The following is a 15,436-nucleotide window of genomic DNA, read 5'->3' on the forward strand; positions in this document are numbered from 1 at the left end:
TGGGTGTCTTGATCTGGGCGCTGTCTCACACAATGTCCGTCACACAGCTGTCCTTCTACGTGTAAAACTTCGTCACACGCCCTCACGAGATTTGTGCATTCTGCTGGACCGGCTGCCCTTCAAGAGAGAGGAGAGAAAAATGCCAAGCCCCACCCTGCACCTTTTCTCCTCAAAACCACCAGGCGTCAGGGTCATGGCAGAAGTTCCTGCCGCTGAGCACAGCCAGTCGCTGCTGCTTTGGCCATCAGCGGAGGCCCTGTGACCAGCTCTGGCCCGCGGACAGAAACGGTGAACATCGATTCCAAGCTGAAGCTCTTCGTTGCCGGTGCTGCAGTCCCTGGTGCCCGGCTGCAGCTCCCCCAACAAAGCCCCAAGGTCATCATGGCCTGGACCACGTGGTCCTGCATGGAGAACACTGCCTGGACGTGCAGTGGACCCTGGGTGAGGGACCATACAGCTTTACCGTGCGAAGCCACTGCTGTTTCAGCGTTGTCTGCTACCACGGTGCGACCTAGCCTCTACCTGATACAAGCGTGTTTAGGAGCCTGACAGAGGAACAACAGACTCAGGTCCCCCAAGCCTGCTCTCACTCTTCAGGACCACTCCTAGCGTCAGGGCACCAAAAGCCCTATGTCTACATTCGATGGGACCCACTGTGGTGGTTCTGGGTGACGTTACCACAGCGCTTCACAGAGGTGAAGTGCTGGCCTCCGACTCTCTCAGACCATCCTCGGCGTGCTGTTCCCTCTCCGGCGGCCCTGAGGTGCCCACACTTGCTGCAGGTCCTTGCCCACTGCCCAGGGCAGAGAGCCTCCACTGGTTGTAGTCAGAAGTAGCAAGTTTTCTTCCTGGGCTACTTCCTTCACTGCTCTCAACTCTTGTTTCTTGGCAACACAATCGGTCCAGCATTTTGGGTTAACAGAAAACAGGAGGTGGCAAAATGATCCAGCAACTCTGAACCCAGCCAGACACTGAGATGTGCAACCAGACACAGCGTGGTGGGGAGGTGAAGAGTGGCCAGTGCCTCAGCAGCCAGGCGTGCTCGCCCCAGGTGTGCACGTGAGGGCTACGAACAACCAACATTAGCTCAGCTCAGGGTTTGTCTCCCAGGGAGTCTGCCACAAACCTATGAAAGGACTTTGAGATTTCAGACCTTTTGACGCTTAGAAACTGCACTGCTGATTGAAGACCTATGCTGTCAACCAACATTGCCCACAAGATTCTAGACGACGCAACAAGACCGAGAAATGAGGCAAAAACTTTGGAAAAGCAGGAGACAAGTGTCATTATATTAACTGTCCGTTTCAAAACAGTAAGAGAGTACAGTAAGGCAGCTGGATTTCAGACTTACACTTTTTAAATTTGGCGTTGGCATATATGACTATAACACGTGTGTGCACATGGGCGTATATCTGTGCACGCGTGTGAGAGTGCGTAGCCTCCTTTCTCTTCTCCCAGATGGAGACCGAGGACAGTAACGCTCCTTGGCTAGTAATTTCGTCCAGGCTTTTCCGGACTGCCCATTCCTAAGGCTTTCGTTGTGCTGCCAGGGAGCAGCCTGTAAGGGAAGGGGGTCTGTGGGCACTCTGTCTCCTGGCGAAGCCCGAAAGGGAAGCAGGAAAAGACCAAACTTCAGATAATGGTGCTTTACTGAGTCCACGGAAGGGGGGGGCCCTTTGCTAATTAAGAGGCAGTAAGGAGACGTTTCCTTCCTCAGTGTGGGGAGAACTAACACTGGTCATTAAGTACACGTTTATGTTTAATTCAAGAGATACTTCTGTACCATGCACAGATTCATTTCTAGAAGGAATAAATACTTAAACATGAAAAATCAATAAAATTATTTCAATAAGATATACAATAATAATTCTAAAAACTTGGAGTAAAAAGTATTTTTTCAGAAGTCAGAAAGGAAAAAACATAACTGATTTAATCATGTAAAAATGTGAATTTTTATGCTAAAAATTACTGCAAATATTAAAAGAGGAAGAAGTCACTGGTAAAAAAAAACTCACAACCAAAATGAACATCGCAGAGTGTTATGGGCTGAATTGCGTCCCCTCCCACAAAGACGTATGTTGAAGTCCTCACCCGCAGCACCTCGTAATGTGACCTTGTTTGGAAACAGGATCTTTAACAGAGGTAATCTAGTTAAAATGAAGTCATTAGGGTGGGCCCCAATCCAATACCTTCCATCCTTATAAAAAAGAAATCTGGACACAGAGACAGACACACACAGGGAAGAAGGCCGTGTGTAGAGAGAGGGTCAGAGTGATGCATCTTCAAGCCACGGAACGCCAAAGATCACCAGCGATCCAGCCGAAGCAGGAAGAGGCGAGGAATGATTCCCCTGCAGGTTTCAGCGGGGGCGTGACCCGACCAGCACCCCGATCTCAGATTTCTAGGCTCCAGAACAGAGACAATTCACTTCTGTTGCTCTAAGATACCCAGTCCGTGGGACTGAGTTACCCTAGGAAACTAACACAGAGAGTTAATAGCATTTAGGTATAAAAAATTCTTAAATATCAGTAATAAAAAAAAGATGAAAATGAAATGTAAAGGTGATCACAGGATATAAACAAAGAAGATAGCAAAAATCAAGTAAGACAGGAATCACAAAAAATAAATATAAGAGGTCTGGAGCAGTGCATACCCAGGGCAGGGCAGTGGGGGTCCTGCCTCCAGTTCAGACAATCACAGGAGGCTTCTCCGGAGACAACTTACAAAACCAACTAAAATAGAGTCAGCTTTTTATTATCACAACGCACTGGGAATTCTCAACATTAGTAATACAATATAATCGTCCTTAAAAAAGTCTTGTGTTGTTCTAAGACTTACATACTTGCTGCAGTTACTGACTTTTTAAAAAAATAGAATTTCTTTTTTAGAACAGTTTCGATTTACAGAAAGACTGAGAGAATTTTAGAGAGTTTCCAGCGACTCCCTCATCCAATTCTTCCTAAAAATTAACATCTTATATTAGTATGGTCTGTGTGTTGCAATTAACGAGCTACTATTGAGACATGATTATTGACTAAAGTCCAAGTTTATTTAGTTTCCCTACTTTTTAGCTAACATCTTTTTCTGTCCCAGGGGGTACCCATTATATTTACTTATGTCTCCTTGGCCTTGGCTGTGATATTTTCTCATATTGTCCTTGTTTTTGATGATCTTAACAGCTCTGAGGAATGAGTTTTGTAAGATGCCCCTTTCCTGAAATTTATCTGATGTTTTTCTCATGATTAGACTGAGGTTATGGGAAGACCACAGAGGCAGAGAGCCATTTTCATCACATGATATCAAGGTTACATGCCATAAACATGACTTGTCACTACTGACTCTGAGCTTTTTGTCAAAGAAAGGTTGACTATTTATGTGGGTCTCTTTCTGGCTTCTCTACTCTGTTCCATTGATCTCTTAGTCTATTCTTTAGTCAATGCTAGACTACCTTGATTGCTGTAACTTTATATCAAGCCTTGAAGTCGGGTGGTATCGGTCCTCTGACTTTGTTCTTCTTCAGTACTGTGGTGGCTCTAGGCCTCTGCCTCTCCATGTATGCTTGAATATTTATGTATGTATGTATATATGTATTTATTTATTTGGCTGCATCGGGCCTTAGTTGCGGCACGCGGGATCTTCACTGTGACACGTGGGCTCTTTGTTTGCAGTGCGCGGGCTTCTCTAGTTGCGGCACGTGGGCTCAGTAGTTGCAGCGCGTGGGCTTAGATGCCCCGAGCCACGTGGGATCTTAGTTCCCCAACCAGGGATTGAACGCATGTCCCCTGCATTGGAAGGCGGATTTTCAACCACTGGACCACCAGGGAAGTCCCTATATACACTCTAGGCTCAGTATGTTGATATTTGAAAGGTAACTTACTGGAATTTTGATGTGAATTGCACTGAATATGTAAGATCAAGTTTGGAAAGACCAATTTATTGACGACATTGAGTCTTCCTTCCATGGATGCAAAATATCTATTTATTTAGATCTTTGATTTTTTTTTTTTTTTTAAAGAATAACTACAGGGCTTCCCTGGTGGCGCAGTGGTTGAGAGTCCGCCTGCCGATGCAGGGGACACAGGTTCGTGCCCCGGTCCGGGAAGATCCCACGTGCCGCGGAGCGGCTGGGCCCGTGGGCCATGGCCGCTGAGCCTGCGTGTCCGGAGCCTGTGCTCCACAATGGGAAAGGCCACAGCAGGGAGAGGCCCGCGTACCGCAAAAAACAAAACAAACAAACAAACAAAAGAGAATAACTACAAAACTCTACATTCTTGTTCTAAGGGATCCTGTACATATTTTGTTAGATTTACACCTAAATATTTTATGACTTTTGGTGCGGATATAAATGGTGTTGCGTTCCTAATTTCAAAATCCAATTGCTCGTTGCCTTCATATAGGAAAGCCATTGACTTTTTATACTAAGCTTGTATCCTGCATCTTTGCCATAATAACTTATTAGTTCTAGGAGTTTCATTCAATTCATTAGGCTTTTTTACATCTACAATTATGTCATCTGTTAACAAATACAGTTTAATTTCTTCCTTCCAAATCTGTATACATTTTCTTTTCTTGTCTTGTCTAATTGCATTAGCTAGGACTTCTAGCATGAAGCTGAATAAGAGTTGTGAGAGGGGACATTCTTTTTTGAAAATTTAATTAAATTAATTAATTATTTTTTAAACATCTTTATTGGGGTATAATTGCCTTACAATGGTGTGTTAGTTTCTGCTTTATAACAAAGTGAATCAGTTATACATATACATGTGTTCCCATATCTCTTCCCTCTTGCGTCTCCCTCCCTCCCACCCTCCCTATCCCACCGCTCCAGGAGGTCACAAAGCACCGAGCTGATCTTCCTGTGCTATGCAGCTGCTTCCCACTAGCTATCTACCTTACGTTTGGTAGTGTATATATGTCCAAGCCACTCTCTCGCTTCGTCACAGCTCACCCTTCCCCGAGAGGGGACGTTCTTGCCTTGCTCTTGATCTTACAGAGAAATCAGAAGGTTTCTCACCATTAAGTATGATGTTAGCTGTAGGGTTTTTGTAGATGGTCTTTATCACGTTGAGGCAATTTCTATGTATTCCTAGTTTGCTAAGAGTGTTTTAAAATCATGAATGGGTATTGGGTTTTGTCAAGTGCTTTTTCTACACCTATTGTTACCATCATATGATTTTTCTTCTTTAGCCCATTGATGCGATACATAACATTAATTGATTTTTGAACGTTGAACCAACCTTGCATACCTGAAAGAAACCCCACTTGGTCATGGTGAATAATTCTTTATATAAGTCGTTGGGTTTGATTTGCCAATATTTTTTTAATTAAAAAAATTTTTTTTTGAATTTTATTTATTTATTTTTGGCTGTGTTGGGTCTTCGTTGCTGCACGCGGGCTTTCTCTAGTTGCGGCAAGCGGGAGCTACTCTTTGTTGTGGTACGCGGCCTTCTCATTATGGTGGCTTTTCTTATTGTGGAGCACGGGCTCTAGGTGCGCAGGCTTCAGTAGTTGCAGCACATGGGCTCAGTAGCTGCAGCACACAGGCCCTAAAGCGTGTGGGCTTCAGTAGTTGTGGCGTGTGGGCTTAGTAGTTGTGGCTCGCAGGCTCTAGAGCGCAGGCTCAGTAGCTGTGGCACACAGGCTTAGTTGCTCCGTGGCATGTGGGATCTTCCCAGACCGGGGATTGAATCCGTGTCCCCTGCACTGGCAGGCAGATTCTTAACCACTGCACCACCAGGGAAGTCCCTGATTTGCTAATATTTTGTTGAGGATTTTTGTATCTATGTTCATGAGAGATATTGGTGTGTGGTTTTCCTTTCTTGCAATGTCTTTGTCTTGTTTTGGTATTAGGATGATGCTAACCTCAGAGAATGAGTGAGGAAGTCATTCTTTGACTTCTCTTTTATGGACAGGACTGTGAAAAATTTATATCACTTGTTCCTCAGATGTTTTTTAGAATTCACCAATGAAGCACATCTGGGTCTGGTATCCTGCATTAGAGATTTTGAAATTCAAACTCTTGACATTTATACAATGGAATAAAGAGGATGAGAAAAGATATACACAACATGTTGATAAGGAAAAAAATCAAGTTGCGTAACAGTATGAATGGAGTATTTCCATTCATACTGTTGTAAATTTATTCTCCCAACTTTTAGGAAAAATTTCAAACATACAGAAAAGTTGAAAGAATACATTAAACAACTGTGTATCTGTAGAGTCCCCACCTAGATAGCAACTGTTAAAATGTTCCCAACTTTGATAGCTCCATGTAAAAGAGTGAAATTAGAACACTCCCTAACACCATACACAAAAATAAACTCCAAATGGATTAGAGACCTAAATTATAAGACCGGACACTGTAAAACTCTTAGAGGAAAACATAGGAAGAACACTCTTTGACATAAATCACAGCAAGATCTTTTTTGATCCACCTCCTAGAGTAATGGAAATAAAAACAAAAATAAACAAATGGGACCTAATGAAACTTAAAAGCTTTGGCAAAGCAAAGGAAACTACAAACAAGACGAAAAGACAACCCTCAGAATGGGAGAAAATATTTGCAAACGAATCATCGGACAAAGGATTAATCTCCAAAATACATAAACAGCTCATGAAGCTCAATATTAAAAAAACAAACAAACCAATCCAAAAATGGGCAGAAGACCTAAATAGACATTTCTCCAAGGAAGACATACAGATGGCCAAGAAGCACCTGAAAAGCTGCTCAACACCACTCATTATTAGAGAAATGCAAATCAAAACTACAATGAGGTGTATCACCTCACACCAGTTAGAATGGGCATCATCAGAAAATCTACAAACAACAAATGCTGCAGAGGGTGCGGAGAAAAGGGAACCCTCTTGCACTGTTGCTGGGAATGTAAATTGGTGCAGCCACTATGGAGAACAGTATGGAGGTTCCTTAAAAAACTAAAAATAGAACTACCATACGACCCAGCAATCCCACTACTGGCCACATACCCAGAGAAAACCATAATTCAAAAAGACACATGCACCCCCATGTTCACTGCAGCAGTACTTACAATAGCCAGGTCACGGAAGCAACCGAAATGCCCAGAGACAAATGAATGGATAAAGAAGATGTGGTACATATATACAATGGAATATTAGTCATAAAAAGGAACGAAAGTGGGTCATTTCTAGAGACGTGGATGGATCTAGAGACTGTCATACAGAGTGAAGTAAGTCAGAAAGAGAAAAACAAATATCGTATATTAACACATATATGTGGAACCTAGAAAAATGGTACAGATGAACCGGTTTGCAAGGCAGAAATAGAGACACAGATGTAGAGAACAAACGTATGGACACCAAAGGGGGAAAGTGGCAGGGGAGGGGGTGGGATGAATTGGGGAGATTGGGATTGACGTGTATACACTAATATGTATAAAATAGATAACTAATAAGAACCTGCTGTATAAAAAAATAAATAAAATTGAAAAATTCCAAAAAACCCAAAAAACAAAAAAACCAGAAAAACAAAATAAAACAAAATAAAATGTTCCCATCTTTGTTCTCTATTGATCTATCTAAACTCTATCATTTAGTGTCAACTGAAGACATCGTGCTGCTTCACCCGTAAATACTTCAGCCCACATCTCTTGAGAATAAAAATAATTTCCTACAAATCATAATGCCATTATCACATCTAATAAAATTAACAATAGCTCCGTACCATCTAGTATCTCATCATTATTTAAATTTCCCCCATTATCCTAAGAATTCCTTCTACACCTTTTTCTTCAAGTGGGGATGCAATCTACATTCACGCATTGCATTTGGTTATTATGCTTTTCCAGTCTCTGTTGTTCTAGAAGGGTCACCCAGCTTTTTTTAAATGGCACTGACTTCTTGAAGAGCCCAGGTCTTGTAAAATGTCCCACATTCTGATTTGCCTGATTTTTTGTAATAGGATCATTTAATTTGTTCCTCCACTTTTCCGAATATGGAAATTAGGGGTTGGAGCTTAACTGAGTTCAGGCTGAAGATTTGGAGCAAAACACTTCGTAGGCATGTCCTCTTCATATTGCAGCCTAGAGGAGGCACCCAGCGAACAGCTGTCCCACCATGAATGATTATACATGTGGCCACTCAATTATGCTGGTGAATGGCAGAGTCCCCACTAGAAAGCACAATGTTTTCTTTGAATATCTTGGAAAAGGAAACCTGGGAAGGGCACAGCACTGCCCACCGCCAACACCCATCGACTGGACATTGGTTCATGAAAGTGCAGGTCACCCATGCAATGACATTCTCTGCAGCTATTAAGAAGAAGGTTTCAGTGGGTTCAAGGCATATTCTGAGCTACATAGGAGAGAGGAAGATTTTCCTAAGCATGATATCAAACCTAGAACTCAGAAATTGAAAGACGGACAAATTTTACTGTATTTCAGAGTTAAGTAATCCCGAGAATGTAAGGGTGGTCCAATAGGAGAAAAATCAATCAGTGTAATACACCACATTAAGAGCATGAAGGGCGATAACCTCATGATCATCTCAGTAGATGGACGAAAAGCATTTAACAAAATCTGACACTCTTCCATGATAAAAACCACTCATAAGTAGAAGGGAACTTCTGCAACATGAACATGCAACGTGAAAAACCACAGCCAACATCATACTCAGTGATGAAAGACAGATTTCCCTCTATGATCAGAAAAAGATAAGGATGCCTGCTTTCAAAACTGCTATTCAACACTGTACTGGAGGATCTAGCCAGATCAATTAAGCAATAAAATGAAATAAAAGGCACCAAAGTTGGAAAGGAAGAAGTAAAACTATGTCTATTCACAGATGACATGATATAGGACAAACCAAAAGAATTCACCAAAAAAAATCCCAAAAAACAAAAACCAGCAAACAAAAAACCCTACCAGAGCTAATAAACACATGCAGCAAAGTTGAAGGATATGAACGATCAATATACAACATCAAGTTGTGCTTCTGTACATCAGCAATGAATGAACAAGCTAAAAAAGAAATTAAGAAAATAATTCTATTTATAAGAGCATCCAAAAGAATAAAATACCTAGGAATAGATATAACCAAAAGAGTGAAAGACGTGTACACTAAAAACTACAAAACAATGCTGAAAGAAATTAAAGAAGACCTAAATAAATGCAAAGACATCCCATGTTCCTTGACTGAAAGACGTAATATTGGTAAGATGTCAATGATACTCAAAGCAATCTACGTAGTTTATGCAATCCCTGTCAAAATTCCAACAGCCTTTTTTGCAGAAATGGAAATGCCAGCTCTCAAATCCATACGTAGGTGTAGGGGCCCTAAAGAGCCAAAGACAATTTTGTCAACGACCTAAATATAAAATGCTTAGAAGAAAACACAGGGTCAGTGGGCGCTTAGATTTGACACCAAAAGCACAAGCATTTCTCTAATGATTAGTGATGTTGAGCATTCTTTCATGTGTTTGTTGGCAGTCTGTATATCTTCTTTGGAGAAATGTCTATTTAGGTCTTCTGCCCATTTTTGGATTGGGTTGTTTGTTTTTTTGTTATTGAGCTGCATGAGCTGCTTCTAAATTTTGGAGATCAATCCTTTGTCAGTTGCTTCATTTGCAAATATTTTCTCCCATTCTGAGGGTTGTCGTTTGGTCTTGTTTATGGTTTCCTTTGCTGTGCAAAAGCTTTGAAGTTTCATTAGGTCCCATTTGTTTATTTTTCACACTGGTCAGAATGGCCATCATCAAAAAATCTAGAAACAATAAATGCTGGAGAGGGTGTGGAGAAAAGGGAACACTCTTGCACTGTTGGTGGGAATGTAAATTGATACAGCCACTATGGAGAACAGTATGGAGGTTCCTTAAAAAACTACAAATAGAACTACCATATGACCCAGCAATCCCACTACTGGGCATGTACCCTGAGAAAACCATAATTCAAAAAGAGTCATGTACCAAAATGTTCATTGCAGCTCTATTTACAATAGCCAGGAGATGGAAACAAACTAAGTGTCCATCATCAGATGAATGGGTAAAGAAGATGTGGCACATATATACAATGGAATATTACTCACCCATAAAAAGAAACGAAATTGAGTTATTTGTAGTGAGGTGGATGGACCTAGAGTCTGTCATACAGAGTGAAGTAAGTCAGAAAGAGAAAAACAAATACCGTATGCTAACACATATATATGGAATCTAAGAAAAAAAAAAAAGGTCATGAAGAACCTAGGGGTAAGACGGGAATAAAGACACAGACCTACTAGAGCATGGACTTGAGGATGTGGGGAGGGGGAAGGGTAAGCTGTGACAAAGTGAGAGAGTGGCATGGACATATATTCACTACCAAATGTAAAACAGATAGCTAGTGGGAAGCAGCCGCACAGCACAGGGAGATCAGCTAGGTGGTTTGTGACCACCTAGAGGGGTGGGATAGGGAGGGTGGGAGGGAGGGAGACGCAAGAGGGAAGATATGGGAACATACGTATATGTATAACTGATTCACTTTGTTACAAAGCAGAAACTAACACACCATTGTAAAGCAATTATACTCCAATAAAGATGTTAAAAAAAAATAAGTTCTACGATAAATACAAAAACCTTCCTGATTTAAAAAAAAAAAGCACAAGTAACAAAAGAAAAAAATAGGTAAACTGGATTTCATCAAAATTAAAACTTATGGGCATCAAAGGCCATTCTCAAGAAAGTGCAAAAGCAATCTACACAATGGGAGAAAATATCTGCAAATCACATATCCGATAAGGCCTACTATCTAGAAGATATAAAGAACTTTTAAAACTCAACAAACAAAAACACAAACAAACCCATTTAAAAATGGGCAAAGAACTTGAACAGATGTTTTTCCAAAGAAGATGTATAAATGGCCAAAAGGCACTTGAAAATACGTTCCAGATCATTAGTCACTAGGGAAACGCAAACCAAAGCCACAATATACCAGTTCACACCCAACAGGATGGCTATAATTAAAAGAAAAACAGACAAGCCAACAAGCAGAATGACGAACACTGGCAAGTGCTATGGTCTGAATGTTTATGTCCCCACGAAATTCATAGATTGAAATTCTCATTCCTGATGTAATGGTATTAGGATGCGGGGCCTTTGGGAGGTACTTAGGTCATGAAGGTGGAGCCTCAGGAATGTGATTAGTGCCATTATACAGGGACCCCATGGAGCCCCCTCACCCCTTCCACCCTGTGAGGACACAGTGAAAAAGCACCAGCTATGGACCAGAAAGAAGGCCCTCACCAGACCATGCTGGCACCCTGATCTCAGACGTCCAGCCTCCGGAACTGAAAGAAATAAATCCCCGTTGTTTATATCCTACGTTGTTTATAGCAGCCCGAACAGGCAAGAATAGCAAGAATGTGAAAAAATGGGAACCCGTACGTTGCTGGTGGGAATGGGAAATAATTCAGCTACTATGGACGTGTGTGTAGCAGCTCCTCAAAAAGTTAAACATAGAGTAACTATGACTCAGCAACTCCACTTCTAGGTATTTACCCAGAGAACTGAAAACAGATAAACACATGTTCTAGCAGCACTATTTTCCATAGCCCAAAAAAACCGTGCAGACAGCGCAACGGTCCATCAACCTATGAGTGAATAAACATTGTGACATCCATACAATGGAACACTATTCAGCCATTAATCTGGTGGCAACTCAGCTGAGTGTACTGCAGTTCAGGCTTGACTCTAAACACCTGGGGTTAGTGTCAGACTCCAAGGCTGCCCCCACTTCAGACGCCAGCCGGAAGTCTCTGGGCTTCCGCAAGCCACCACGCTTCTGATTGGCTGGCTCCAAATTCAGGCGTTCCTATGACACCTTCAGCTTCGATAATTCGCGAGAATGACTCACAGAAGCCAGGAAAGTGTGAAAGAGGATGATTATGTCTTGAAGCTTGATATTTCTAAACTAATACAGATAAAACTTGAAGAAGGTGCATGGGAAAGGAACCTTGGAAAAGAGAGTTTTGTGTGTGATCAGGATTGGCTAAGAGTAGAGTGAATTTAATTAAGCGAACTTTATGGTTAAAAGTAAGCTGGTGCAAGACTGAAGTTTGATTTGCCCTCTGTTAGGAGAACAAAGTTTCCTGCAATACTGAGCTGCTCTTGACCACAGATTGTAAGTTTCTTTCTCTAGCTAGCTCGGAGTTTTCCAAAGGGCCCCGAGCCATCTCAGAAAGAGCCATCTCAGAAAGAGCTACGAAACTAATTAGGATTGCTTGGTATGTGAAATGACATTGTCAGATGAATGGTGACAAACATTCTTAGGTTGTACTGTATTGGTAAGTGTCATTAATGTAACTATTCCAGAAAAAATGTTATATAAAGGTCCTAAAACTTGAATATGCTCTGGTATAATGTTATCAGTCACGATTCTAGTTATTACCTTAAAATTTGTGTGTTATAGCACTGTCAAGTGCGTTATAATCAGATCTTTAATCAGGCTTTTAAAAAGTCTTTTGTCATTCATAAACCGTTATTGTTTCACTCTGATACTTTTACAAACATGCTTTATCTTCAAGAAAATTCATAGAAAAGACTTTTGACAACTATAGGTTTCTGATAACTTTTAGATCATATCACTGAACTGGGTAAAAAATTAAAGAATTCTAATTGAAATCTTGACGGCTTCATAAAACTGTTAATAAGAGATCAAGGAGTAGTTACATAAGACTGAATGAACTGGTGAATATGGTTATAATTTTTACGGGCTCTGTCTGAAACATTACTGGCTTTTAATCTGTGTTTTCCAGATATAAGGAAATCCTTCCCCTCAAGCTAAGTACTGACTTAGAGCAATTTGGTAAATTACACCTTCATAAGCAGAATTGAAACATTTACCTTTTCTCTCTACCTGATCCCTCCAGAGACTGGAAGCTCTTAAGTTCCCAGCAACCTTATCAGGTAAATAAAGAAAGCCATCTCTTGACAGGTACAAGAATCTCAAGGTATTTTGGGAATCTCAAGAAAAGAGGAACTCATCCAGCTCTATAGTTATGGTAGGAAGAATCTGGTAGCAAGCCCTTGGCATGGCTTTCCTGGCCTTGACAGGTCTTTTAAAAATTCAATCTGAGATTCCTTATAAAAAGTTCCAGCAAAGCCAATTTTTAAAGAATGTGTATGATCAACTACACTTATGGGAATCATCAGACCAAGTTTATTGCAACCAGACTTATTTTGCAAATAAATTAGCCTTATTTTGGCTATATTTGGTAGAAATGAGGGTAATTTTAGAGATAAAAAGATTATGTTTCAGTGGGTTTTAAATTCTCGTTCTGTTAACTGAGGTCTGCATTTACAGTCTAAGACTCACCTGCCAGATACTTCCCTGTTATGTTACATAATTGTAAAGTTTAGCTGAATTATTAAAAAGACACTCTAAGTTTGTTTCTGAAGCTTATCACAGTGATCTATCCTCACATGAAGATCAAATGCCCCATGACCTGCGTCCAGGCCCTGTCAGAATTGAAAGCTTTTGTGTTAACGGTACTGTTGCCCCTAACACTTAGGAAGAAAAGGAAATTCTTTAGTTGTCCCAGAGTATAACTACCATGACACGTCACACTGCTTGCTGCTAAGCCCACGCGTACAATGTGTGTGTGACAATTTCCTATGATAAAATGCATAGCCTATAAAATGTTTCTCCCATCAACGTGCCTCTGAGCTTGTCCATGATATCTGACTACTTCTCCCCAACGAGAATAGCTACTCAAACGAATAAACAAAAGGCAGGCCTACCACCGAGGGACGTTATGGGTCAAGGGCAGGCAGAAACCACCCTGGACAGAGGGTAAAATATTTTGATTTATTAAAGGAATTACAAACAAAAAGGGAAAATGATAGAGAAAGCTTTCACATATTGAGGTATGCGTTATATGTGATTTATATATGATTTAACTTAACTAGAACAGCCTGCTTTTGTGGCCTATTGAATATGCATTGTACACCTCCTTTAATTATTAAGGAAAAATACATTTAGAAATCAAAATATAGTAACTGAGCTTTGGGCATCCTAAACAGAGCTGGATGGCCATTGTGGGCAAGACTTCAGACAAAGAACTGAAAACTTAAATTTTCTGAGCTGTATCAGACCCAAGGACACCTCCAGTCATTCTCAAAGCAGCTGCGACACTGTGATCTCTAGGTCTCCTTAGATCCTCTGTTGACACAAAGGAATTTTTACAGGGAATAACCTTACAGATGCAACACCCTCGGGTCAAACGGGCTCTGGACCCTGAGCTGTGTCTGACTCCCCTTGGCCAGAATTTATATGGGAGCCTCTTTCTGACCCCAAGGTTCTGAAGACATCCTAAAGACAACTAACGCCGTCCCCAACTAGAATGCAAGGGTCGATTCTTCTCATGGCCTTTCCTGTCATCTCTCCCTGGCAGGTTAAAGTTTTCTGGAACATCACACGAGACACCCAACAGGGCTGGAATTTTATGGACTGCTGGGTCTGCCGTCAGCCTCAAACCAGGAATGAAGATTGGCCCCTGGACCAACAGGGGACCCCACTGACAACTGGGAACTTCACCAAACTCCAGTTTAATTCCTCCACATCTGTGCTCCTGCCCAGGGACATCAAGGTTGCCCCCATTACCACTCCCACCCCAACAAAGGCACGTGCGTTAGTTGAATCCCCGTTTTCTGGGGGCCCAACCAATCTTCCCATCTGGAGCCTGGGTACATGGGCTGCTTCTTGGCCCTGGGAACGTGATCACACCGAGCCTGGAAGGTGTCCGGCCCACGCAGTCAGTGCCCTGGATGTCAGGGCACCATCACTAGCCCGAAGGTGACTAAGGAGAACCCCACACAGGGTGCGCCCCCGAGGGGTATGTGGTCCTGGGCAGCACAGGGGCACCCAGGCCGCAAACTGCCTCTAAGAAAGCTCCAGTGGACGTGGGGCTGTCGGCGGTGTGCACCCGACCCACGCTACACTCAGGGTTTTAAATTCACTCACCACTCCGCCCGGACGCAGAGCCACTCTTCGGGGCAGGAGGAGAGCTGGGCTGGTGGCCGCAGGCGTGGTCGCCCCTGTAGGTGCCCGGGTGAGCCTGGCGGGAACGCCCTCGACGGTGGCCTGGGTAACTGGAGAGCCCGGTTCCGACTTCAGAAAGCAAACCTTCACTGGACTCTCTGGCCCACAAGACACTCAACCCCCGCATTGCTCCTGATTCCCTGCTGGCTGGTCCAGGGGGGCTTGCGCCCCAGCAAACGCTTCCGCTGTTGCTATGGTAACATCCACGGTCAAACAGAGGAGCGGCAGCCTCTGCTGGGAAGGCCTCTGCTGGGCAGGCCTGACTCAACAGGCCTGGGCGGCGTCCAACGGGCGCTCCGGCTTCCAGGGCCCTCAGTTATTCGCCGGCTCTGGCTCTCTGGTCCGTGTGTCCTCAGTCTGCCCGGTGAGTTTCGTCTCTTCGAGAAGTGAGG

General features: G+C 42.4%; 1 protein-coding gene across 1 annotated transcript in view; it reads right to left on the reverse strand.

Annotated features, from left to right (window-relative positions):
• Positions 1–15,105, reverse strand: part of ALDH1L1 (aldehyde dehydrogenase 1 family member L1) — a 79,251-nt gene extending 64,146 nt beyond the window's left edge. Inside the window, exon 1 of the mRNA XM_067755734.1 lies at positions 14,967–15,105. The gene's annotated coding sequence lies outside the window, so the exon portion shown is untranslated. The remainder of the gene's footprint in view (positions 1–14,966) is intronic.
• Between the last annotated feature and the right edge of the window lie 331 nt (positions 15,106–15,436).

The sequence above is a fragment of the Pseudorca crassidens genome, chromosome 10 (assembly GCF_039906515.1).
Source record: "Pseudorca crassidens isolate mPseCra1 chromosome 10, mPseCra1.hap1, whole genome shotgun sequence".
NCBI lineage: Eukaryota > Metazoa > Chordata > Mammalia > Artiodactyla > Delphinidae > Pseudorca > Pseudorca crassidens.